Source organism: Taudactylus pleione, unplaced genomic scaffold (assembly GCF_031769625.1).
Source record: "Taudactylus pleione unplaced genomic scaffold, aTauple2 ptg000520l, whole genome shotgun sequence".
NCBI classification, from domain to species: Eukaryota; Metazoa; Chordata; class Amphibia; order Anura; family Myobatrachidae; genus Taudactylus; species Taudactylus pleione.
Genome location: NW_028284922.1, coordinates 9,644,859 through 9,663,445, shown reverse-complemented (window position 1 = coordinate 9,663,445; position 18,587 = coordinate 9,644,859). Strand labels below are relative to the sequence as shown.

At 40.9% G+C, this 18,587-nt stretch overlaps 3 pseudogenes; 2 read left to right on the top strand and 1 right to left on the bottom strand.

Annotated features, from left to right (window-relative positions):
- Positions 1–5,534: 5,534 nt before the first annotated feature.
- On the bottom strand, positions 5,535–5,652 carry LOC148501356 (5S ribosomal RNA; annotated as a pseudogene).
- A 5,976-nt stretch (positions 5,653–11,628) lies between these two features.
- Positions 11,629–11,746, top strand: LOC148501355 (5S ribosomal RNA; annotated as a pseudogene).
- Positions 11,747–16,731: 4,985 nt separating this feature from the next.
- Positions 16,732–16,849, top strand: LOC148501354 (5S ribosomal RNA; annotated as a pseudogene).
- The last annotated feature ends 1,738 nt before the right edge of the window (positions 16,850–18,587 follow it).

Below are 18,587 nucleotides of genomic sequence, written 5' to 3'. Positions count from 1 at the left end.
TGCAAATCTGCTAGAATCCAGCCAACATCACTGTGATGCTCATTTACTCATCTCTAGTGCAGCTCAGGGGCGCAGAGGGGGGGATAGAGTCTGTACTAATTACCCGGGTCCGGGCTTGCTGGAGGGGCCCAGCGGGGGCCTGGGTCCGGCACCACTCCCCCCCTCTTATATCAGAGCAACCCACACTGCTGGGCTGCACTGGGAGACTGCTCGTGGCTGCTAAGAAGCAGCCACAACAGTCTCCTATGCCTGTGGAGGGAGCGATCAAGCTGATCGCGCCCCCCCTCTGGTTATGCGCCGGGCTGAGAAGGATCACTGTGCCCCCCTCACCAGTGAGCAGCGCCACTTCGCAGCTCTGCAACACTTTTCTTTTTTCATAAGGGACGTGGCCACGCCTCCCGCGATTAGACCATGTCCCCTTTTTACCCGGGCCTGGCGCGGCTCTTGGTGGGCCTGGTGCTGATAGATGGAGCATGTGATAAATAAGCAAAAGCCTTGCTGGTCTGTGCAGGTGACAATGGGCTTGCCTGCTTCGACTGCTTGCACCTTCTGCATAGAAAGACGCACGTCATGGTACAGGTAGACATACTATTATATTATTATTATTAATTTTATTTATAGGGCGCCACAAGTGGGCCACATATACCCTGTACATACAGTACAGGGTATACAGAAAATAACATTACAATACAGTAACCAAAATATAAACAGAGCACAAGTAACAATTAGCAGCACAATTATCCATACACAATACAGCTGGGAAGATGAAACCTGTCATTGAAGTGCTAGAGAAGAGGACTGTGATACAGTAGGGAGGAGGACCATGCTACTAGGAGCTTACAATCTAGGGGAAAGGGGAGACAGACAGATGACATAAGGCATGAGTGTGTAGATGGGGACCTGAGCGCAGGAAGTAGGCAAGGTAGAGATGGCTGAGGCAGGAGGGAGAGCGACCTGGTGACACAGTTATGGGGTGGAAGGGTATGCTGTGATGAACAGGTGGGCTTTCAGTGCATGTTTGAATCTCTGCAAGGTCAGGGAGAGCCTGATCGAGTGAGGGATCTTATTCCAGTGAAGGGTAGTTGCACGGGCAAAATTTTGGATACGAGCATGAGATGAAGTAACCAGGGTGGAGGAAAGGTAACAGTCATTGGCAGACCAAAGTGGAAGCGAAAGAGTATGTAAGGAGATGAAGTTGGAGATATAGCGAGCAGTAGAGTTAGAGAGGGCCTTGTACGTGAAGGTGAGGAGTTTGAAGAGGATTCTGTAGGGGAAAGGGAGCCAGTGCAGGTTTTGGCAGAGGGGAGCAGCGGAAGTGGAACGGCGGGAGAAGAAGATAAGACTAGCTGCAGCATTGAGAACAGATTGGAGGGAAGCAAGATGGCAACGTGGGAGGCCAGTGAGAAAAAGGTTGCAGTAGTAGAGCAGAGAAATAATTAGTGAGTGAATAATCAGTTTGGTAGCACTCTGGGAGAGGAAAGGTCTAATGCGAGCGATGTTGCGTAGCTGGAACCGACAGGATTGAGCCAGAGATTGAATGTGCAGGGCGAAAGAGAGGGTTTAGTCAAGGGTGACACAGAAGCAGCAAAGTTTGGGAACAGGGGAGATGATGGTGATGTCAACAGTGATAGCGAGATTGGTTGGAGTGGAGACTCTATTAGGGGAAAGACGATGAGTTCGGTTTTGTCCATGTTGAGTTTCAGAGAGTGCTCGGACATCAAGGAAAAGATGGTGGAGAGGCAGCTGGATACCTGAGAGAGGACAGAAGAGGAGAACTCAGGAGAGGAGAGGTATTGTTGCGTGTCATCAGCATAGAGGTGGTATTGGAGGCCAAAGGAACTAGTTCTCCTAGTGTAGAGGTGTACAGGGAGAACCCTGTGGGACACCAATGGGAAGGATGGAATGGAGGGAGGTGGAGCCAGAGGCAGACACAGAAAAGGAGCGGTTGGTGAGGTAAGAGGTGAACCAGGCATGGACAGTGTTAGAGATGCCAAAGATCTGAAGGGTGCGGAGGAGGAGAGGATGATCCATGGTGTTGAATGCTGCAGATAGGTCCAGGAGGATAAGCAGAGAGAAGTGGCCCTTGGATTTGGCTGCAAGCAGGTCATTGGTGACTTTGGCCAAGGCAGTTTCAGTGGAGTAAAGTGGGCAAAAGCCAGATTGGAGAGCATGAAGGATGGAGTTGTCAGAGAGATAGCTGGTGAGGTGGCTGTAGACAAGTCGTCATGTAGTTTGTAGACGAAAGGGAGAAGAGAAATGGAGCGGTAGTTGGCTGGTGAGGATGGGTCGAGGTTGCTTTTTTTAGAATAGGTGTAACAAGAGCATTTTTGAATGATGAGGGAAAGATGCCAGTGGAGAGAGATACGTTGAAAAGGTGAGAAAGGTGGGAGCAGGCGGTGGCGGAGAGGAAGCGTACAAGGTGAGAACTGAGGGAGTCAAGGGGGCCAGTGGAGCGGAGAGGACAAGATGAGGAAGTGGACCTCATCACCCATGGGGCTGAAGGAGCACAAGGCGGGGTGGTTGGAAGGTGTGGATGGTGGGGGAGGTGGGGTTGCAGCAGGGAGATTGGAGGATATAATGTGGTGGATTGCCTCAATTTTGAAAGAGAAGAAGGAGGCAAAGTCAAATGAATTGAGGTAGGATGGGAGGGGTGGAGGGGGGCAAAGGAGAGTGTTGAAAGTACCGAAGAGGCGGTGGGGATTGGAGGACTGAGAGGAAATGAGCAACTGGAAGAAGGATTGCTTGGCGAGGGACCCAGCTGTAGGAATAGAGGACAAACTTGAAGTGAAGGAAGTCCGCCAGAGGGCGAGATTTCCTCCAGAGGCGCTCGGTACTGCGCAAGCATTTTTGGAAAAACCGGGTCAGTTTGGAGTGCCAGGGTTGGGGTTTGGAATGACGGAGGGGGACAGAAGAGAGGGGCAATGGAGCCAAGTGCAGAAGTGAGGGTGATCTTGTAGAAGGACAGCAGGGTCGAGAATCTCAAGATTGTGCCTAGTGATGGTGGTTTTGGGTGAGAGGAGGAGTTGAGAGAGTGAAGGAGAGTAGATGGTGGTCAGAGAGGGGAACAGGAGAGTTGGAGAAATCAGAGAGAGCACACAGATGGGTGAAGACAAGGTCAAGGGAGTGACCGAGACAGTGAGTAGCGGCAGAGGTCTATTGAGAAAGTCCAAAGGAAGAGGAAAGGGCAAGAAGGTTGGTGGATGCAGGATTTGTGATGTCAATTGGGTTGTTAAAGTCACCAAGGATTATAGAGGGGAGGCCAGCAGAGTTTAAGTGGGGAAGCCAGGCAGCGAAGTTGTCAAGAAATTGGGTGGGGGATCCCTGGGGGATGGTAGATGACTGCAACAAGGTGATAAAGGAGTAGAAGAGACGGATAGAGTGGACCTCAAAGGTGGAGAAAAAAAAGGAGGGCTCTGGTGGGATAATGCAAAAGGTGCAATTGGGGGATAAGAGGATGCCCACTCTGCCTCCTTGGCAGTTGTCAGGTCTGATAGAGTGGGTGAAGGAGAGGCCCCTATAGGAGAGGACAGCAGGGAAGGTGGTGTCAGAGGAGGAGAGCCAGGTTTCGGTGATGGTGAGAAGATTTAGAGAGTGGGAAATAAAAAGGTCGTGGATAGTGGGCAGTGTTTTGCAGATGTATCTGGTATTCCAGAGGGCACAGGAGAATGGTAGGGAGGGGACAGGGGATATGTGGATGAGATTGGCTAGGTTGTGGGTAAGGGGGGGATGGGCTAGATATAAGGTGAAGGAGTGAGCCGGTGGAGATGGTTGATATGGTGCAGGGGCGAGGAGGCATAGTGGGCGACACAGGGTGGAGGCGGTAGGAAGGCGAGAGTGAAGGATGACAAGTGAGCAAGTAGGAAGTGGGCATGAAAGCACAGCATAGGATGCAGGGATTTAAAGGGGAGGCAGACAATAAAAAGTGTAATACAGCGGTGAAGTAGTGGAAGAGAGTACTGTAGGTAAATAGTGTAGGAGCAATAAAAGTAAAAAAAAAAGAGTAGTAAATAATAAACTGGTAAGAAGTAAATTTAGACAGGATAATCAAGTGTATAAAAAGCAAAAAGATATTGTTTGGGATGTGCATTCAGATGTTTCTCAGAATCTGACATTTTCAAATACAAGTAGCTGCAGCTGAGAAAAGTTTTGCAGTCGCCAAACCAGGGAGATCAGTGTAGAGTGTGCCGGTTATGCAGACTGGAGGAGTTAGGTTTGAAGATTTTGTTGACTCACTGTGTAGCTTGAGTGTAGTCCTATGTTTTTAATCTGTTTTCCTTCAGTTTAACGCTGGTATAACGCCTATATTGATTATACATGCTCAATACACTATATATATATATATATATATACATGCAATAAACAGCGGCACTCACAGGACTTGCAAAGAAGACTCCAGACTCCCAAGGTCAAGTTCAACGTTTCAGTCAAACGACTTTTATCAAGAACCATAGAACAATGAAAAGGTACATACCTATATACCAGCATACATCCCATAGTGACAAAACGTGTAACCTGCCCAGCGACTCCCGCCGGATGAAATGACGGCATCAAAGCGGGACCCGCCTCCTCTTGATGATGCGGCCATCAGACGCATTGTTGCCATAGTGATGCTCCACAACAACGGAGCTCACTATGTGCAGGCGTCAGGCCGATCATGTGACCAGCCCCGCAACTGACCAGTAAGGTCCGTTTACTGTGTGTCAGACGGGGGTGGTAACAGAGAACATAGCGCATGCAGTGAATGGTAACTAAGGAAACCAATGTAAACAGCGCTGCGAACAAAAACAGCACAATTAAATGCAATGAAATAAACAAACTGCATGCTCCCCGATATGTTGAAACGGGTACCTGGGCAGGCTATAATCATGTGTGAAAAACGAAGTGGTGTTACCATGACAATAGGTGCTCATGAACAATAGTGGTGACAATAAAAATATGAAATAGTGAACATAGTACTCACAATAAAGCGGCCATAAACCTGTGCACACATTTTTACATATACATAAACTGAAAAAACTATAAACTCTGGAAACACCGGGTAAGGATGACAAAGAGATCTGAAATCCATGTACTGTGGAAAGTAATCTACTGACTAAGTAAATCTAGGTAGGTTATGCATATGCAAAACATAAGGCTCAATAAGTCTAAATGCAAAAAACAAAGAGGAGTTAGAAGTAACCACTGAAAACATGAGTTCATCGAATGAACACCATGTTAAAAATGCTTACAATATACATTGTGGATCTCCCAATGTCAAGGTTTTACTAATATGCCCCATATGACATGTCAAGGAGCAATAGTGAGTCAAAATCCATCAGGTCTTATGAAAAGAATGAATGTCCATACCACACCAGTGGTAGCTATTCAACCTGTGAAGAGAATATATAATTAATCCCTCCAACAAAAATAATAATAAAGTAAAGGAATCTATATTCGATATGAATAAAGAGAAGACAGAAAAAAGAACAACCTGAGAAAAGAGACAGAAAATATACAATGGATGGAACAGATGTGAGACGACTAAGGATCTCAGTATGTTACAGCACCAGGTATTCCATGGAGGTCTCCCATCCAAGTACTAATCTGGCCTACACTGCTTAGCTTCCAAGATCTGATGGTATAAGGCGTATCCAGTGTAGTATGACTGTAACAAAAATGTATACAATCCAAATTATTAAGTCCTTGATCACTCTGAACCTACCATCTAAGATCATAGGGAAATGAGAAAAGAACAAACCATAAAAAGAAGATGAATAAACAAAGAAAAGAATGAGGAATTGGAAAAAACCAAAACAGATTGTAAGACCATCAAAGAAAGAACATGGGATAATGGGTAATAAATGCCCAGTAAGTAGTTGCAGGGTCAATAGACTCTGACAAATAATGAATGTGGTCTCATTTTCAAAAGAAACATGAGAAAGATAATTGTTCATTGAGTCCATGAGGAGATACAGTGTTCATCTTATGGATCCAAAACACCTCACGTTGTAGAAGTTTCTTTTCACGGTCACCTCCCCTTTTGTTGGGTGGAATATGGTCGATGAATTTGTATACCAAACTCGATAAAGGATGTCTTGAATTCTTAAAATGGCGGGCCACCGGCTGGTCGATTTCTTTACCTTCAAGGGCCTGTCTTATGGCAGATCTGTGTTGAGCCATTCTGGTTTTGGCTGTGCATGTAGTTTTTCCAATGTAGACCAGACTGCAAGGACATCGGATCATATATATAATGTATTTGGAGGAACATGTTAAAACATGATTTATTAGTATGCGTTTCCCTGAGTGAGGATGTGCGACATCCGGACCTGTCTCTAAAAAACTGCAAGTGGTACAACCTCTGCATTGGTAACATCCGGGTTTTTTAGCCAGAAAATGCTGTTCACTTTTGCGCGGACCATAATTTACATCATTATGGACTAGCCAATCTTTCAGGTTCCTACCCCGTTTATATCCAAGCATAATTCTGGAATTCCTCAATGGTTTAATAGAGTCATCAGTATTGATGATGGGCCAAAGGCGTTTTGAAGTGGAATTGATGAATTTACTGGCAATGTTATGTTGGTTAATGAATAACATGGTGTTCGTATTTTTCGATGTGGAAACATTAAGTACAGAAGTCTGTTTATTCCGTTCAATAGCTCTCTGTTTAGCTAAATGAAGATCTTTCTGTTTGTATCCACGTTGTATGAATTTTACAATCATGTTGTCAATTTCTTTGTCTGCAAGCTGTGGATCACTTGTGATTCTGAGTGCTCTTAGGAATTGTGAATATGGAAGACTCCTTTTGAGTGAAGTAGGGTGATGGCTTTGTGCATGCAATAAAGTATTGCTATCTGTAGGTTTGTGATAGACGGATGTACTAAATTGAGAACCTGACCACACAATGTTGATATCCAAGTAGTGCACATTGCTGGAACTTTGTTCAAATGTGAACGTGATGTGGTTATGCATGGAGTTTATATGAGTCATAGCATTAATAAAATCTGTTTCAGTTCCTGACCATAGGACCATAATGTCGTCGATGTAACGGATGTAAAACACCAAAGATTTGTTGAACTCAGGATTATTCAAAAAAAGTTCCTTCTCTACAGAAAACATGTATACATTGGCCAAAGATGGAGCTACATGCGAGCCCATAGCGCAGCCTTTCTTCTGCAAGAAAAATTTGTTGTCAAATAAAAAGTAATTGTTGTTCAAAGTCTGTTTCAAAAGACATATGTAGAAATCAATGTTTGGTCCATGATAATCCTGATGTGACTTCAAAAAAGATTCCATGCAATCACATCCATCTTGTTGTGGAATGCTTGTATATAACGAGTTTACGTCTATAGTACATAGAAGTAAATCATGTGGAAGATCGTTTAAATTGCCAAGTTTTTCCAATAGTGAATTAGAATCTTTTAAAAAGGTGGGTTCCTTACCAATCAATGGTTGTACATAGAAATCTAAAAATTGTGATATCTTACTGTACAGGCTGTCCCTGGCTGAGATGATGGGACGACCAGGGGGGGCAGATAAAGACTTGTGTATTTTTGGTAATGTGTAGAGTAAAGGAGTGATGGGTTTATCAACTGTAAGAAATTGCATGGTATCTTTAGTTATAATGCCATTCAAAAGTGCTTGTGCAAGGCAGTCATCTAGTTCTTTTTTGAATTTCAACACTGGATCAGAACCTAAGGGTAAATATGTCTCCGTGTCGCCTAATTGGCGATAAAATTTTTTTATGTACTGTTGTTTGTCTTGAATAACGATAGCTCCCCCTTTATCTGCAGACCGAATAATGATAGAGTCATCATTACTCAGAGAGATAAGGGCTTGGTATTCGTTTTTGGTAAGATTATGCTGTATGGAGTGCCTGCCTTTGTACTGTGTGGAAACTTCATAATCCAACAATCTAATAAAGCTTTTGATGGAAGCATTGTTAGAGGCAGGATCAAAAGATGATGTGGTTCTGAAGGGAGTAGTATCAGTAGATGGTAAAGTGATATCTGAATTACTAAAAAATTCTTTGAGTTTGAGACTTCTATTCAATCTCCACAGGTCCTTTTTCCAGATGAAGCTATTGAAAGAACAAGTTGGAATAAAGGTTAAACCTTTCTGTAATAATTTAGATTCTGCCATGTTGAGTGTCTTACTAGATAGGTTTACCACTATGTTGTTTTCTTGTACACTTTTTTGCCTCGACCCCTGTTTCCCCCGTCTAGTGTGGGACCGTTTCCTTTTCTTGCGTGTGTTGCTACCCCTAAAGGGGGACGCTGTGTGACTGTGAGTGAAGAAGAAGGAAAATCCTGGTCACTTTGTGATGAGTTTGCACCACTAGATTCTTCGGTGTCTAAAAAGCGTCTGGGAGTTCTAAAGCGGGTTCTTTGGGGCCTAGAATTTAATGTTCTGCCAGTGGCCCAGGAGTAAACTCTCTGTTCCTGATAATCAATAGTCACTTTGGCCAGTTTCTCCTTTTTGTATTTAATCAAATTTTTCTTGTAATCTTCCACCTGAATGCTTAATTTTTCAAGCCAATTGTTGGAACTGTCTGTTGAAAGACAAGCTTTATGTGCACTCTCAAAATTTTTAATTTTATCCCGAATATTGCTGAGTTCCTTGCCAGATTCTTCTATGACCAATAATATTAGATCGAGGGAACATTTATTAAGGACAGCAACCCATCTTCTACAGAAATCTACATTATTTCTGCCTATAGTCGGGATATTTTTAATCCTAAATCCTCTCGGAATTTTACGCTCCTTGTGGTAGTCAGAAAGGGTAACTCCATGTAAATAGTAATCTAACTCCTTTTTCTTGAGTTTGAGTAATTGAACATATAATTCATCTGCAGAGGAGGCACCTGCAGTGTCCAAAAAAGTGTCTTTGAAGTAAAGATTCTCCGCTTCGGACTCACTGAAACTTAATATCTCACCTATAGGTAGTTGTATGTTAAGAAAACCACTCCCGTCAGTTGGAGTTGTGGTAGCCCCTTTGTTGATTTGAGACATAACCAATATGATGTAGAGTCAAAAGGATATTATTGACGGACAACAAAAATTAATCTTAATGAAAAAGTCAATACAATAATAGTGGTATGAATGTAGTTGCAGAAAACTGATTGTAACCATATGCAAAGTCAAATCCAAGGTGTTCCAAAGAAATAATCAACAGGTTTATAAAGCAGCTTACAAAAACAGAGTAAAACAAAGTCCATAGAACTACCCTAAACCAAGAAAAAATGTGAGGAAAAAATTAAAGATAACTTAAAAAAATATATATATTTACACGATGTTCTGATTGATAAGTAGAGTAAATGAAAAGAAGGGGTGCCATGCAATCCAAATGAATGAAAAAAAATCCTAACCAATTGGAAAAATATATTGAAATAAAGCCGGCACTCCACAGGTTATATGAAATACTGGTGCCTGGGTGCCATCTGATGGTCTAAACAGGCCAAAATGTATACATGCAATAAACAGCGGCACTCACAGGACTTGCAAAGAAGACTCCAGACTCCCAAGGTCAAGTTCAACGTTTCAGTCAAACGACTTTTATCAAGAACCATAGAACAATGAAAAGGTACATACCTATATACCAGCATACATCCCATAGTGACAAAACGTGTAACCTGCCCAGCGACTCCCGCCGGATGAAATGACGTCATCAAAGCGGGACCCGCCTCCTCTTGATGATGCGGCCATCAGACGCATTGTTGCCATAGTGATGCTCCACAACAACGGCGCTCACTACGTGCAGGCGTCAGGCCGATCATGTGACCAGCCCCGCAACTGACCAGTAAGGTCCGTTTACTGTGTGTCAGACGGGGGTGGTAACAGAGAACATAGCGCATGCAGTGAACGGTAACTAAGGAAACCAATGTAAACAGCGCTGCGAACAAAAACAGCACAATTAAATGCAATGAAATAAACAAACTGCATGCTCCCCTATATGTTGAAGCGGGTACCTGGGCATGCTAAAATCATGTGTGAAAAACGAAGTGGTGTTACCATGACAATAGGTGCTCATGAACAATAGTGGTGACAATAAAAAATATGAAATAGTGAACATAGTACTCACAATAAAGCGGCCATAAACCTGTGCACACATTTTTACATATACATAAACTGAAAAAACTATAAACTCTGGAAACACCGGGTAAGGTTGACAAAGAGATCTGAAATCCATGTACTGTGGAAAGTAATCTACTGACTAAGTAAATCTAGGTAGGTTATGCATATGCAAAACATAAGGCTCAATAAGTCTAAATGCAAAAAACAAAGAGGAGTTAGAAGTAACCGCTGAAAACATGAGTTCATCGAATGAACACCATGTTAAAAATGCTTACAATATACATTGTGGATCTCCCAATGTATAAACAAAGTTCCAGCAATGTGCACTACTTGGATATCAACATTGTGTGGTCAGGTTCTCAATTTAGTACATCCGTATATCACAAACCTACAGATAGCAATACTTTATTGCATGCACAAAGCCATCACCCTACTTCACTCAAAAGGAGTCTTCCATATTCACAATTCCTAAGAGCACTCAGAATCACAAGTGATCCACAGCTTGCAGACAAAGAAATTGACAACATGATTGTAAAATTCATACAACGTGGATACAAACAGAAAGATCTTCATTTAGCTAAACAGAGAGCTATTGAACGGAATAAACAGACTTCTGTACTTAATGTTTCCACATCGAAAAATACGAACACCATGTTATTCATTAACCAACATAACATTGCCAGTAAATTCATCAATTCCACTTCAAAACGCCTTTGGCCCATCATCAATACTGATGACTCTATTAAACCATTGAGGAATTCCAGAATTATGCTTGGATATAAACGGGGTAGGAACCTGAAAGATTGGCTAGTCCATAATGATGTAAATTATGGTCCGCGCAAAAGTGAACAGCATTTTCTGGCTAAAAAACCCGGATGTTACCAATGCACAGGTTGTACCACTTGCAGTTTTTTAGAGACAGGTCCGGATGTCGCACATCCACACTCAGGGAAACGCATACCAATAAATCATGTTTTAACATGTTCCCTCCAAATACATTATATATATGATCCGATGTCCTTGCAGTCTGGTCTACATTGGAAAAACTACATGCACAGCCAAAATCAGAATGGCTCAACACAGATCTGCCATAAGACAGGCCCTTGAAGGTAAAGAAATCGACCAGCCGGTGGCCCGCCATTTTAAGAATTCAAGACATCCTTTATCGAGTTTGGTATACAAATTCATCGACCATATTCTACCCAACAAAAGGGGAGGTGACCGTGAAAAGAAACTTCTACAACGTGAGGTGTTTTGGATCCATAAGATGAACACTGTATCTCCTCATGGACTCAATGAACAATTATCTTTCTCATGTTTCTTTTGAAAATGAGACCACATTCATTATTTGTCAGAGTCTATTGACCCTGCAACTACTTACTGGGCATTTATTACCCATTATCCCATGTTCTTTCTTTGATGGTCTTACAATCTGTTTTGGTTTTTTCCAATTCCTCATTCTTTTCTTTGTTTATTCATCTTCTTTTTATGGTTTGTTCTTTTCTCATTTCCCTATGATCTTAGATGGTAGGTTCAGAGTGATCAAGGACTTAATAATTTGGATTGTATACATTTTTGTTACAGTCATACTACACTAGATACGCCTTATACCGTCAGATCTTGGAAGCTAAGCAGTGTAGGCCAGATTAGTACTTGGATGGGAGACCTCCATGGAATACCTGGTGCTGTAACATACTGAGATCCTTAGTCGTCTCACATCTGTTCCATCCATTGTATATTTTCTGTCTCTTTACTCAGGTTGTTCTTTTTTCTGTCTTCTTCTCTTTATTCATATCGAATATAGATTCCTTTACTTTATTATTATTTTTGTTGGAGGGATTAATTATATATTCTCTTCACAGGTTGAATAGCTACCACTGGTGTGGTATGGACATTCATTCTTTTCATAAGACCTGATGGATTTTGACTCACTATTGCTCCTTGACATGTCATATGGGGCATATTAGTAAAACCTTGACATTGGGAGATCCACAATGTATATTGTAAGCATTTTTAACATGGTGTTCATTCGATGAACTCATGTTTTCAGTGGTTACTTCTAACTCCTCTTTGTTTTTTGCATTTAGACTTATTGAGCCTTATGTTTTGCATATGCATAACCTACCTAGATTTACTTAGTCAGTAGATTACTTTCCACAGTACATGGATTTCAGATCTCTTTGTCATCCTTACCCGGTGTTTCCAGAGTTTATAGTTTTTTCAGTTTATGTATATGTAAAAATGTGTGCACAGGTTTATGGCCGCTTTATTGTGAGTACAATGTTCACTATTTCATATTTTTATTGTCACCACTATTGTTCATGAGCACCTATTGTCATGGTAACACCACTTAGTTTTTCACACATGATTATAGCCTGCCCAGGTACCCGCTTCAACATATAGGGGAGCATGCAGTTTGTTTATTTCATTGCATTTAATTGTGCTGTTTTTGTTCGCAGCGCTGTTTACATTGGTTTCCTTAGTTACCGTTCACTGCATGCGCTATGTTCTCTGTTACCACCCCTCGTCTGACACACAGTAAACGGACCTTACTGGTCAGTTGCGGGGCTGGTCACATGATCGGCCTGACGCCTGCACGTAGTGAGCTCCGTTGTTGTGGAGCATCACTATGGCAACAATGCGTCTGATGGCCGCATCATCAAGAGGAGGCGGGTCCCGCTTTGATGACGTCATTTCATCCGGCGGGAGTCGCTGGGCAGGTTACACGTTTTGTCACTATGGGATGTATGCTGGTATATAGGTATGTACCTTTTCATTGTTCTATGGTTCTTGATAAAAGTCGTTTGACTGAAACGTTGAACTTGACCTTGGGAGTCTGGAGTCTTCTTTGCAAGTCCTGTGAGTGCCGCTGTTTATTGCATGTATACATTTTGGCCTGTTTAGACCATCAGATGGCACCCAGGCACCAGTATTTCATATAACCTGTGGAGTGCCGGCTTTATTTCAATATATTTTTCCAATTGGTTAGGATTTTTTTTCATTCATTTGGATTGCATGGCACCCCTTCTTTTCATTTACTCTACTTATCAATCAGAACATCGTGTAAATATATATATTTTTTTAAGTTATCTTTAATTTTTTCCTCACATTTTTTCTTGGTTTAGGGTAGTTCTATGGACTTTGTTTTACTCTGTTTTTGTAAGCTGCTTTATAAACCTGTTGATTATTTCTTTGGAACACCTTGGATTTGACTTTGCATATGGTTACAATCAGTTTTCTGCAACTACATTCATACCACTATTATTGTATTGACTTTTTCATTAAGATTAATTTTTGTTGTCCGTCAATAATATCCTTTTGACTCTACATCATATTGGTTATGTCTCAAATCAACAAAGGGGCTACCACAACTCCAACTGACGGGAGTGGTTTTCTTAACATACAACTACCTATAGGTGAGATATTAAGTTTCAGTGAGTCCGAAGCGGAGAATCTTTACTTCAAAGACACTTTTTTGAACACTGCAGGTGCCTCCTCTGCAGATGAATTATATGTTCAATTACTCAAACTCAAGAAAAAGGAGTTAGATTACTATTTACACGGAGTTACCCTTTCTGACTACCACAAGGAGCGTAAAATTCCGAGAGGATTTAGGATTAAAAATATCCCGACTATAGGCAGAAATAATGTAGATTTCTGTAGAAGATGGGTTGCTGTCCTTAATAAATGTTCCCTCGATCTAATATTATTGGTCATAGAAGAATCTGGCAAGGAACTCAGCAATATTCGGGATAAAATTAAAAATTTTGAGAGTGCACATAAAGCTTGTCTTTCAACAGACAGTTCCAACAATTGGCTTGAAAAATTAAGCATTCAGGTGGAAGATTACAAGAAAAATTTGATTAAATACAAAAAGGAGAAACTGGCCAAAGTGACTATTGATTATCAGGAACAGAGAGTTTACTCCTGGGCCACTGGCAGAACATTAAATTCTAGGCACCAAAGAACCCGCTTTAGAACTCCCAGACGCTTTTTAGACACCGAAGAATCTAGTGGTGCAAACTCATCACAAAGTGACCAGGATTTTCCTTCTACTTCACTCACAGTCACACAGCGTCCCCCTTTAGGGGTAGCAACACGCGCAAGAAAAGGAAACGGTCCCACACTAGACGGGGGAAACAGGGGTCGAGGCAAAAAAGTGTACAAGAAAACAACATAGTGGTAAACCTATCTAGTAAGACACTCAACATGGCAGAATCTAAATTATTACAGAAAGGTTTAACCTTTATTCCAACTTGTTCTTTCAATAGCTTCAACTGGAAAAAGGACCTGTGGAGATTGAATAGAAGTCTCAAACTCAAAGAATTTTTTAGTAATTCAGATATCACTTTACCATCTACTGATACTACTCCCTTCAGAACCACATCATCTTTTGATCCTGCCTCTAACAATGCTTCCATCAAAAGCTTTATTAGATTGTTGGATTATGAAGTTTCCACACAGTACAAAGGCAGGCACTCCATACAGCATAATCTTACCAAAAACGAATACCAAGCCCTTATCTATCTGAGTAATGATGACTCTATCATTATTCGGTCTGCAGATAAAGGGGGAGCTATCGTTATTCAAGACAAACAACAGTACATAAAAAAAATTTATCGCCAATTAGGCGACACGGAGACATATTTACCCTTAGGTTCTGATCCAGTGTTGAAATTCAAAAAAGAACTAGATGACTGCCTTGCACAAGCACTTTTGAATGGCATTATAACTAAAGATACCATGCAATTTCTTACAGTTGATAAACCCATCACTCCTTTACTCTACACATTACCAAAAATACACAAGTCTTTATCTGCCCCCCCTGGTTGTCCCATCATCTCAGCCAGGGACAGCCTGTACAGTAAGATATCACATTTTTTAGATTTCTATGTACAACCGTTGATTGGTAAGGAACCCACCTTTTTAAAAGATTCTAATTCACTATTGGAAAAACTTGGCAATTTAAACGATCTTCCACATGATTTACTTCTATGTACTATAGACGTAAACTCGTTATATACAAGCATTCCACAACAAGATGGATGTGATTGCATGGAATCTTTTTTGAAGTCACATCAGGATTATCATGGACCAAACATTGATTTCTACATATGTCTTTTGAAACAAACTTTGAACAACAATTACTTTTTATTTGACAACAAATTTTTCTTGCAGAAGAAAGGCTGCGCTATGGGCTCGCATGTAGCTCCATCTTTGGCCAATGTATACATGTTTTCTGTAGAGAAGGAACATTTTTATTGAATAATCCTGAGTTCAACAAATCTTTGGTGTTTTACATCCGTTACATCGACGACATTATGGTCCTATGGTCAGGAACTGAAACAGATTTTATTAATGCTATGACTCATATAAACTCCATGCATAACCACATCACGTTCACATTTGAACAAAGTTCCAGCAATGTGCACTACTTGGATATCAACATTGTGTGGTCAGGTTCTCAATTTAGTACATCCGTCTATCACAAACCTACAGATAGCAATACTTTATTGCATGCACAAAGCCATCACCCTACTTCACTCAAAAGGAGTCTTCCATATTCACAATTCCTAAGAGCACTCAGAATCACAAGTGATCCACAGCTTGCAGACAAAGAAATTGACAACATGATTGTAAAATTCATACAACGTGGATACAAACAGAAAGATCTTCATTTAGCTAAACAGAGAGCTATTGAACGTAATAAACAGACTTCTGTACTTAATGTTTCCACATCGAAAAATACGAACACCATGTTATTCATTAACCAACATAACATTGCCAGTAAATTCATCAATTCCACTTCAAAACGCCTTTGGCCCATCATCAATACTGATGACTCTATTAAACCATTGAGGAATTCCAGAATTATGCTTGGATATAAACAGGGTAGGAACCTGAAAGATTGGCTAGTCCATAATGATGTAAATTATGGTCCGCGCAAAAGTGAACAGCATTTTCTGGCTAAAAAACCCGGATGTTACCGATGCACAGGTTGTACCACTTGCAGTTTTTTAGAGACAGGTCCGGATGTCGCACATCCTCACTCAGGGAAACGCATACCAATAAATCATGTTTTAACATGTTCCTCCAAATACATTATATATATGATCCGATGTCCTTGCAGTCTGGTCTACATTGGAAAAACTACATGCACAGCCAAAACCAGAATGGCTCAACACAGATCTGCCATAAGACAGGCCCTTGAAGGTAAAGAAATCGACCAGCCGGTGGCCCGCCATTTTAAGAATTCAAGACATCCTTTATCGAGTTTGGTATACAAATTCATCGACCATATTCCACCCAACAAAAGGGGAGGTGACCGTGAAAAGAAACTTCTACAACGTGAGGTGTTTTGGATCCATAAGATGAACACTGTATCTCCTCATGGACTCAATGAACAATTATCTTTCTCATGTTTCTTTTGAAAATGAGACCACATTCATTATTTGTCAGAGTCTATTGACCCTGCAACTACTTACTGGGCATTTATTACCCATTATCCCATGTTCTTTCTTGATGGTCTTACAATCTGTTTTGGTTTTTTCCAATTCCTCTTTCTTTTCTTTGTTTATTCATCTTCTTTTTATGGTTTGTTCTTTTCTCATTTCCCTATGATCTTAGATGGTAGGTTCAGAGTGATCAAGGACTTAATAATTTGGATTGTATACATTTTTGTTACAGTCATACTACACTGGATACGCCTTATACCGTCAGATCTTGGAAGCTAAGCAGTGTAGGCCAGATTAGTACTTGGATGGGAGACCTCCATGGAATACCTGGTGCTGTAACATACTGAGATCCTTAGTCGTCTCACATCTGTTCCATCCATTGTATATTTTCTGTCTCTTTACTCAGGTTGTTCTTTTTTCTGTCTTCTTCTCTTTATTCATATCGAATATAGATTCCTTTACTTTATTATTATTTTTGTTGGAGGGATTAATTATATATTCTCTTCACAGGTTGAATAGCTACCACTGGTGTGGTATGGACATTCATTCTTTTCATAAGACCTGATGGATTTTGACTCACTATTGCTCCTTGACATGTCATATGGGGCATATTAGTAAAACCTTGACATTGGGAGATCCACAATGTATATTGTAAGCATTTTTAACATGGTGTTCATTCGATGAACTCATGTTTTCAGCGGTTACTTCTAACTCCTCTTTGTTTTTTGCATTTAGACTTATTGAGCCTTATGTTTTGCATATGCATAACCTACCTAGATTTACTTAGTCAGTAGATTACTTTCCACAGTACATGGATTTCAGATCTCTTTGTCATCCTTACCCGGTGTTTCCAGAGTTTATAGTTTTTTCAGTTTATGTATATGTAAAAATGTGTGCACAGGTTTATGGCCGCTTTATTGTGAGTACAATGTTCACTATTTCATATTTTTATTGTCACCACTATTGTTCATGAGCACCTATTGTCATGGTAACACCACTTAGTTTTTCACACATGATTATAGCCTGCCCAGGTACCCGCTTCAACATATAGGGGAGCATGCAGTTTGTTTATTTCATTGCATTTAATTGTGCTGTTTTTGTTCGCAGCGCTGTTTACATTGGTTTCCTTAGTTACCGTTCACTGCATGCGCTATGTTCTCTGTTACCACCCCCGTCTGACACACAGTAAACGGACCTTACTGGTCAGTTGCGGGGCTGGTCACATGATCGGCCTGACGCCTGCACGTAGTGAGCTCCGTTGTTGTGGAGCATCACTATGGCAACAATGCGTCTGATGGCCGCATCATCAAGAGGAGGTGGGACCCGCTTTGATGACGTCATTTCATCCGGCGGGAGTCGCTGGGCAGGTTACACGTTTTGTCACTATGGGATGTATGCTGGTATATAGGTATGTACCTTTTCATTGTTCTATGGTTCTTGATAAAAGTCGTTTGACTGAAACGTTGAACTTGACCTTGGGAGTCTGGAGTCTTCTTTGCAAGTCCTGTGAGTGCCGCTGTTTATTGCATGTATACATTTTGGCCTGTTTAGACCATCAGATGGCACCCAGGCACCAGTATTTCATATAACCTGTGGAGTGCCGGCTTTATTTCAATATATTTTTCCAATTGGTTAGGATTTTTTTTCATTCATTTGGATTGCATGGCACACCTTCTTTTCATTTACTCTACTTATCAATCAGAACATTGTGTAAATATATATATTTTTTTAAGTTATCTTTAATTTTTTCCTCACATTTTTTCTTGGTTTAGGGTAGTTCTATGGACTTTGTTTTACTCTGTTTTTGTAAGCTGCTTTATAAACCTGTTGATTATTTCTTTGGAACACCTTGGATTTGACTTTGCATATGGTTACAATCAGTTTTCTGCAACTACATTCATACCACTATTATTGTATTGACTTTTTCATTAAGATTAATTTTTGTTGTCCGTCAATAATATCCTTTTGACTCTACATCATATTGGTTATGTCTCAAATCAACAAAGGGGCTACCACAACTCCAACTGACGGGAGTGGTTTTCTTAACATACAACTACCTATAGGTGAGATATTAAGTTTC